The following is a 9,536-nucleotide window of genomic DNA, read 5'->3' as shown; positions in this document are numbered from 1 at the left end:
TGAAAGATAGAAATTAATCTTCACGTGTTCAAGTACTTTTGTTTTCTGTTCATTTTCTTGTTTCAAATTTTCATAATGTAGGTATTAAGAATTTCCAGTCACTTTTTCCCTAATTTAATTCTATTGTCCCAAACGACCTTTCCGCCTCGTTTTAATTAGTCAAATATCAAACAAACAAAGCTTAAATACAATACATGAAATAAGAGTGTGATGTATAAAATATTCACAGAGATAAGAACTCTTCAGTATTTGCAATAAGAATTTCTAGGCTGAGGTAATATTTCGGAGTCCAAAAAATACTGAAATAATAATCCAGAAGATGTAAAATTACATTCCTATGAATCTATCTTACTTAAAATAGTTGTCCGTATAGTATATATGAGCGTAGTTAAAAGTTATGGAATAGTATTTAGTATGCATCTTTTAAGTTTATTGCAAAAATGCTCAGCTTTAATTTTAAAAAATATATATATAATTCAGAGTTTGTAAAACAATCATTAATATAATTTTATCTATCATTCTAGCACTTACCATATTAATAAAGATCTATAATATATTCATGTGTGTATAAATATATATATATATATAAAGTAAACATTCTGCAGCAGTAATGCCTAAAAAGAAGAAAACGTCCAATGGAATTGTGAAAGAACTGATTGTTAAATATGATAGAGGAAAGTTACATTTCGCACATTCTTTGCTGGCACAAAGAAAAAAAAAAGAAATATAAATATGTATTTAACGATCTATGAAAAAAAACTATTTGTGTAGTGTTTAGTAATTAAATTTAAACAAAACAGAATCTTGCTCTGTTCAGATTTTCATATTGGACTGCGCTAGAATTTTTGACTAGAAGTAGACTATTAACTTCATTCGATTCTATTCTCATGCTATTGTCATTATAGATTATCAATCAGTATTCAAGTAGAAGAATCATTTTTTATTTTAACTTGGACAGAGACTATGTAAATATAATGTAAAGTTTGATCTTAACACTTCAGAAATGTAAGTATATAACATATAATGACCATAATAAAATGTACTTACATATTTTATAATATATTTTACTTACGTCGAACTTCAGTGGAATAATTATACTGAATATAGCTTACTATGGTCATTATGTACGATACATGATTTATATCAAGAAGAAAAGTTATGTACGAGTACAAGTATGTGACATGCTGAATTAAAACACTTGTTTGTCAATTGCTTACACAAATGTATATTTTTATGTGATACTGTATTATGTATGTACGGTAAAAAAAAAAGGGTATCAATTATGAAATTAATTTTTATTCAAACACATTATTTCTTTTCTTAATTGTTCCTAATTTCTGAGTTTCCATAGAAAATATTATTTAACAAGTAATAGATGTTTTAACAATGTATGAAAATCTTTATTTGGCAATAAAGAAATTAATGACAATTTAGTGAATTTATTATTTTCTTCTATCTATATATATGTAAAAATGAAAGTAACTATGTTCGTGATTTCATACCTCTTGAATCACCCGACTGCAATCTCGATGAAAATTTCAACATAGATGCGGTTCGGGCCCGGAAGTGTTTTTATTGCTTCACTTTGACGGTAGTACGTAGAAGAAAAGGAGAGGGAAGATTTGGGCCTGGAATGGTTTTTATCTATTCACTTTGACGGTGCAACTTAGAAGAGCAGGAAGGGGGAGATATATCAAAATAAATGAATATGAAAGTAACTATGTTTGTGACTTACTAACTCTTGAATCACACGATCGATCTCGATCAAAGTTTTAACATAGATGAGGTTCGGGACTGGGATGGTTTCATTCATTTCACTTTGACGGTGTAACTTACTGCGGGGGTGGGAGGGAGGAGATATTTAAAAATGATCGAAAATGACCGAATCGGATGCATAGTTTTTGAGGTCGTTGAGACGAACAGTGACACTTTCGATGCCGTTTAAATCTAAATCCAGCCCTTTATGTCCAAAATAGAACGCACTCTCCCCATGCGAAGAACGGGTATTCTGCTAGTTAGATCTATAATTTATCACTTCCAATTTAGTTAATTGTAATTCTAATAATCTGAATTCGCTTGCAGATCAGAAACTCCTATCTCACACATTCCTGTTTTAACAATTACAGTGACAACCGTCCTTATTGTAAACATTATATTGTCCTACTGAGCATTCAGCACATTCTTGCAGAATGTCTACTCAGAAAGAACGTTTAGGACTACCTAAAAATCTTAGTCAGGTTTTGGAGAATAGGGTCGTTGGTGACCGTACTGTCACTTTTGTTCGTGATTTTGGAATAATAAACATGTTCTAAGGTTTCTCTTTTAGAATTTTCCTGTTGTTAGATAGGTATAAGTATAATTGGTACTTCTTGAGTTTTTTCTTGTTCTATATTTTGTCATATATTCTTTTAGTCTTTTCATAGCCTCTGCTTTAATTTATATACATTATTTTTGCTTCTTCTAATCTCTTATTTTATCGAAGTCATATTTGAACTACATATTTTTAGAAATTTTATTTTTTTATTTGTATTTTTTATTTATTTTTTAATGTACAATATGTGTTGGCTATTGGTTATTATAACGCTGTTGACAAAAAGCCTCGCTGCTGACGTCGTCTCTAAAAGAAAACCAATTATTATAATTCTGACTAAATTTTGTACTTAGAACACGAACGATAAAATCAGTAAATTATTATTTATTAATTTAATCTTCAAGATTTCAATATTACAGTGATGCCTAATGATATAGCGCTTGTTACTCTTGTAAAGAGTGGCACGATGTTCCCAAGTCATATGAGCGTTGCGTTATGTTATGTTATGTTATGTTATGTTATGTTATGTTATGTTATGTATGTTTTGTTATGTTATGTTATGTTATATTATGTTATGTTATGTTATGTTATGTTATGTTATGTTATGTTATGTTATGTTATGTTATGTTATGTTATGTTTTATTATATTTTGTTATGTTATGTTATGTTATGTTATGTTATGTTATGTTATGTTATGTTATGTTTTGTTATGTTATGTTATGTTATGTTATGTTATGTTATGTTATGTTTTGTTTTGTTTTGTTTTGTTTTGTTTTGTTTTGTTTTGTTATGTTATGTTATGTTATGTTATGTTATGTTATGTTATGTTATGTTATGTTATGTTATGTTTTGTTTTGTTTAACGTCCCAAGATTATATTTCGGCTAAAGGAGACGCTTGATTAATGGAAGTGAATGTGAAATTAAATTTTTGTGCTCTCTCAGCAGGATTCTAACCCGGGATAACATGCACCAAAGGCACGCGCGTTACCCACTAGACCAGCGAAAAGGACTTATATAAGCTTGTAGTAGATAACGTCATGTTCGTACGTTTCTCAAGAATTATATTTTTCTTTCAATCTCACATTTTAAAAATTTTTATTTCTTTATAACAACATGCAACAACATTTATTGCAAGTTTTCTATAGTCTTCAATGCATAAGCATGAAATATTAAGTCAAGGAACTCACTTCACTGCTATTATATATTTATTGTTATTTCAGTTATTTATGGACCAAGTTCACATCAATCAAAAAGAATCGCATCTTTCCGTTTCTTTCATAAAACTTCACGAAATCCCTTTAAAAATTACATTCAATTTTCAAAAATTACCACCAGCCTCATCCCAATTCAAATTTATTTTAGACATAAAGATAACTTCTATAAATACTTTTGAGTTTGAGTTAAAAGTATTGTACCTTTTTTTTTAAAAAAAAAAAGTATTTTATTAGCGAATTTAGGCTCACTGGGGAATATGGAGCAAGAGTGAGTGGAGGCTGGGAACTAGCATAGTTCTTTATTTTAGTACTGTTGTTACATTTTATAGTATCGTATTGTAAGGTAGTATTCTTGCATTCTAAGTATTTCACTCTTGAATATACAGTGCGTTCAATTTAAAACCGGCCCCAATATGTTACATATATGTTGAGTTGGCAGCAGGAGTGAGAAACTGCATTAAAAAGAAGTGAAGATCTGATGTTTTGTAGTAGTCTGAGGTAGATGTTGTAGCAAACGAATAGGAAGAATAAATGGTTAATTTAATCTGTTCCTAAAATTGTGTGACTTCGATATGATTGAAAGCTGCAAGGAAGTTTAAACTATTGTTTTAATTATTTTGCATTAGACAAAAAAAAGAAAGAAAAGAAAAAGAAAAAGAAAAGAAAAAAAGAAAAAAGAAAGAAAAAAAAGAATTATTAACACAAACACGTAAAATGACACGAGAGTCTTTCACTCGTGCATACAATGTCTTGTTGTATGTTCTTCAAGAAGAAAATGTTATATAAAAATTTGTAGGCAGAAAATTTGTCACGTTAGAAAGGTTATCCTGTGGTTTAGAAGAGTTGACAGGGAAGGTGAGTGAATTCCATTTTTAAGATCTCACGAAAACAGAGGAGGATCTTAAGCAGGAATTCCATAAGGGAGAAGAGAATACAGGAAAGATGGACAACACTCATATTGAAGGTTTTTTTTTTTTTTTTTTTTTTTTTTTTTTTTTTTTTTTTTAAGTTTAAGTACACTGTTAAACAAAAGAGCTGGTGAACTGATGTGGTGTTTTCGCCTATTTCAAGAAGGAAGTTAAATCTACCAGAAAATGAAGTAATGAAATATGAAGATAAGGAAGAGAACTGATTGAGCTTTCGGGTCAGTTTAAAAGAATTCATGATTATAAAGAAATGGAGAAAAGCGACCGTTCTTGTACTGATCTAAGCAATGGTGGAAGGGTCTAGGTCTCATGAGATAGTGGATAGTTTCCTGTCTATCTGAGAGAGTTATTCTAAACTTACAAAGTATTTAATATATATATATATATATATATATATATATATATATAGAGAGAGAGAGAGAGAGAGAGAGAGAGAGAAAGAGAGAGAGAGTTGCTAATTGAGTTCTATGTGAGAGGACTGTCTGGGTTGGTTGTAAATGCAACAAGTCCAAACTGTTAGGTCAATACATTACATTTATACGATAAACTGAAATATTACTTTGGAGCTTTAGAGTCCATAGGAATGACCACCGATAAGTATGCTGCAATATTGTATATCCATTGGTTGAATGTTGCATATCAAAGGATATTTTAAAACCGTGATTGAAACATTTCGGCATAACAGCAAGTTGCAAGGATTGTAATTAAAAAAACAGTGACAAGTTAAATCAGTTATCGGCTTTTTTAAGAGGGAAAATTGAAAGTGAGAAAAAAATGCTGTGTATCACTTGCAAAAACGAGATTTAAACTCATGGAAGTTCTAACAAGAAAGAGAAAGGGAGGAAAGAGGACCACAACATGACGCGAATCAAATTGTTTGTAGGTGAAAGAATAAGCACTCTATTAGTTGTGTTTTTTGTGGTAAGCCTCATGAAAGTGTGCTTTTTGTGATAAAAATGGTTTCAAACTTTGAGATTATCGTTAGTCAAGATACAAGAAGTTCTGAAAAAGAAAAAGGTATGTTATGTTCCTTTAAAAATCGGTTATTTTTCTAGGAGCTGTAAGGCAAAAGTGCAAGTCTTATTTGCGGTGGTCGAAGTGAAACGGTATGCGATGGTATGCCATCCGCCTCTGATTTTTCAGTAATGAGGACATACCGTCTCTGGTTTTCCAGTGATCAAGACAATATTTAAATATCCGGTATGTTGAGGCAAAATCATAATAAAACATACCGCCTTTGCTTTTTTTCACTTCGAACACTGCTTATTTGTAAACAAAAATAATGAGTGATAATGTATGTGAAGTTCCCGTACAAGCAGCACAAGGATACTAGCGAAACGGAAAGAAAAAAGAAGAAAACTTAAGAGCTACTCTATATAATCAGTGTTGCATGCAAGATGTGGCGTTATATACTTCGCCTGCAGTTATAGGGCCTAATAGTAGAACACACATTATAAGGACACATTAATTCAGGTTCCCAATGGTCATTCATTTTATCTAGTATTGCTAAAGAAATGCATTATAAGCCACCGAAAACTAACCTACATCGTAACAATCCATGAATGATGCATAAGTGTTACTAAGTTCTGTCGAAAGTAAGGTACGAAATAGTGTACTGGAAATTTAGGTTTCGTATCAAATTTTTATTTGTAGTTTCATACACACACACACACACACACACACACACAAAAAAAAAAAAAAAAAAAAAAAAAGGTGTTGTGTGAAAATTTTATACTAAAATTTTGCATCACTTTAGATCGTAGAATATTTACTATTCAGAAAGTGTTAGGCTAGGTAGTAACGAGAAATTGGTCGAAACTATCAATGGAAGTGTTCATCCTATGAGAATTCTTCCTCTTTGAAATCAAAATTTAAGTTTGACAGATCTGTGAAATTTAAATGTCACAGCGTCTTTTTTAACAGTAATAAGGAAGTGATCCACTACAACATGTACGTAGATAGATTACCCTATAATCGGAAACTTTTGTTTAATTTAATGTATTTGTCCACATAATGATTTGTTAATATTTTATACCTCACACCATTTTTATTTTTGATATTTGATTGCATATCTTTCAAAAAGACTCAATTTTACATACATTTTGCCTACTTTTTATTAAATTTATAAATAAATAAAATTATCTATTTGGTAAATACCTATGCAATATGTATAAATAACAGCCATGGAAAAAAATGAGACACTTATTAAAACCCATTCGCTAGTTTAGTCGGTATCCCCATTGAAGCTCAAGAAAGCTATTTAATTTTACCTCAGTTTTGACAATTTTCTTAATTTTTGAAGTAGTGAAACTATTTTTTTGGCAAATATCTATGCAAAAGGCACATGCAGCAGCCGGAAGAAATAAAATGAGCCACTTTCCATGAAAATCGGTTGAGAATTTTAGCTTGTATAGCGCTAAAAAGACATCGATGTCGGCGTTAGTGGCCATCTTAAAAGTATGACGTCATAGACCGGCTCGGCCACACTTTGAGACAAAATACCCGGTAGTACACGGTTCTATAGCTCATTACCTATCCATCGCCACCAATCATATATTTGCTTCATTCAAAATCCCGCGGAATTACATATGATCCCCAACTATTTAGTATAGTGTTGTGAATAGTCAAGATATGTTGCTTTGATACTCTGAATCGTTGTAGAAAACCGCATCTTAATAACAATTACCATTTTTGCTCTACGAAAATCACTTTTGAAACCGAAAGTAATAGTAAATTTGAAACTGCCGGTTTCAGCAGAGTGTTGTGAATAGTCATGATACGTTGTCTTGAGATTCTAAATCGTTTGCATCATGATACGCTGTCTTGAGATTCTAAATCATTTGCATAAAACCTATTTTGCTATCTGTAACCTTTTTCGTTCTATGGCGATAAACACTGAACCGGAACCGGAAGTAATAGTAAATTTAAACCACTTCCATATTTTATGGAGTGCTGGGAATAGTTATGATACTTTGTGTTTAGACGATGAATCGTTTGCAGAAAACTGTTTCTCGCTATCTGTTACTGTTTTTTTATCTATGACGATAAACGTTGAAACCGAAAATGACTTATTTGAACTCCAAGAATCCTTTAGAAGATGACCCTATGCTAAAGCATAGGAGTATAGGCTTTCCTTGGTCCTTCTTATATCCGAATACAAACTTAGAGTTGGATATCTAGAGTCTAGAGTTCACTAACCTCCTAGCTTCCTTGTTTTTCAGCTATACCGGCTTGAGATCCTAGTGTTCATTTCGGTTGATGGAAATATATATATTAATCTCCATACAAGAATATTCTAGTTCCATCTGTCCATGATGGTCTGGCATCGAATGATTTCGTTGCGAAAATAAATAAAAATTAATTACCCATATTCAAATAAATAACATAGCCATAAGTAAAGAAATTATTAATATACGTTATTTAGATACCAATAATCTGCATTTTGATATGAAAATTGCAAACAATATATTAACCTTAAGTGAGTTTGCTGCCTACACATACCACTGAGAAGAATCAGAAGATGTTTTCACAAAATCTTACGATTTCTTAGAACACGTTACGATTTCATTAGTCTCCTAACTCGCCTAATACCTCTGATCGACAGGATTCGAGCGACGTTTGAGGCTATCCTTCCGGAGTCAGTGTGTACCGCATGTGCCATATTCCGGAGCCGCCTCGACGCAGTTCTAGATGCTGAGGGTTCTTTTCTTAATGGATTTCTCTTTTCATTGTAGTTGTCGTTATGTTATTTATTTATTTATTTATTTATTTATTTTACACATTTCCAATATGCTTCGTTTTAACTCAGATATATCATGTCTTTCCCTAGCAACTATCAAATTTAGTCCGAACAGCCTCTATATGTATGAACTATGAATAAAATTACATGAGGAATTTTTCAAAAATATCGTCCGGAAACATTTCACCCTTAAGAATAAACTGTTCGTTTTTTTTTATTATTTATTTATTTTTTTAAGCGGAAATGCCTTAAGTATATTATAGGACTTACGAAATATAAACAAAATCATTAGATATGCTTTCGAAAAAAAAATCAAGTTATAACGATAACCGTGTAGTTACTCTCTTTATTTTAGCTTGTATGTAGGTCAAGAGTGCTATTTTAACAAGCACTAGCCAGGGATGTAATGGAGGGTATACGAGGATATATTGCATTCACCAGTGTTGGGAAGTAACGTAACGCAAGTAACGCGTTACTTTTTAAGTAACGTTTCCTAGTAACGCGTTACATTTTTTCCAAAGTAACTGTAACAGTAACGCGTTACAAATTTTTAAGTAACGTACCTAGTTTGCGTTACTTTTTTCGCGTTACATTTCGGATGAGTAACTACAATATATGTATTTTTTTTTTTCGGAAACAAATGTTTCTTTCCTGTAAGTGAATTTCTCAGAATGAAACAATTGAGCATGAACTATATATGTCAGTGACCGACAGTCACAGACACACAGAGAAACAGATAAGTTCGTAGTGTCACTTGCTGTTTTTTGAAGATGAGGACAGCCTTAGGAAAATCACGTGTACTAATTGCAAGCACCTGGAAGATTTTGTCGTAGATTTTGACAGCTCCAAATCAATACATTCAGTGAGTGAACTAGGAGTGCAATGATACCGGTAGTTTATTTTACTTTGATTGGTGTTGTTTTTATAAAGATGAAGAACGAAAATATTTTGCCGTTCGAACATTTGAAAGAATACTTTTTTCTTAAGAGCTGAGGATGATGGTGGACAGAATTTAAAAGTAAAGTGTTTGAAGTGCCTCGGCGGAAAATATTTATCAACAACTAGGGTGCCATAATTAACGATTTACAGTAAGGGGTTAATATGAATAAACTGTGTTCTGATGAGCAGGCCTACTTTATCACTAGAAAATAGTTTGCTGATGGTATGTAATATTGGAGTTCTTTCAGATCAGTTTTCTTATATTAGAGTTCCGTTGATTTTTTCTCTATATTCTGTGTTTTAAATTTCACATAACAACATTGTTATTATTATATAATTAGTTTAGCAGAATAATAATAAGCAACAATTTTTTCTAACGCATAGGGATAAGCACGAATCAAGCTAA

The sequence above is a fragment of the Thermobia domestica genome, chromosome 2, assembly GCF_964235325.1.
Source record: "Thermobia domestica chromosome 2, izTheDome1.hap1.1, whole genome shotgun sequence".
Lineage (NCBI taxonomy): Eukaryota > Metazoa > Arthropoda > Insecta > Zygentoma > Lepismatidae > Thermobia > Thermobia domestica.
Note: the sequence above shows the minus strand (reverse complement) of the source record.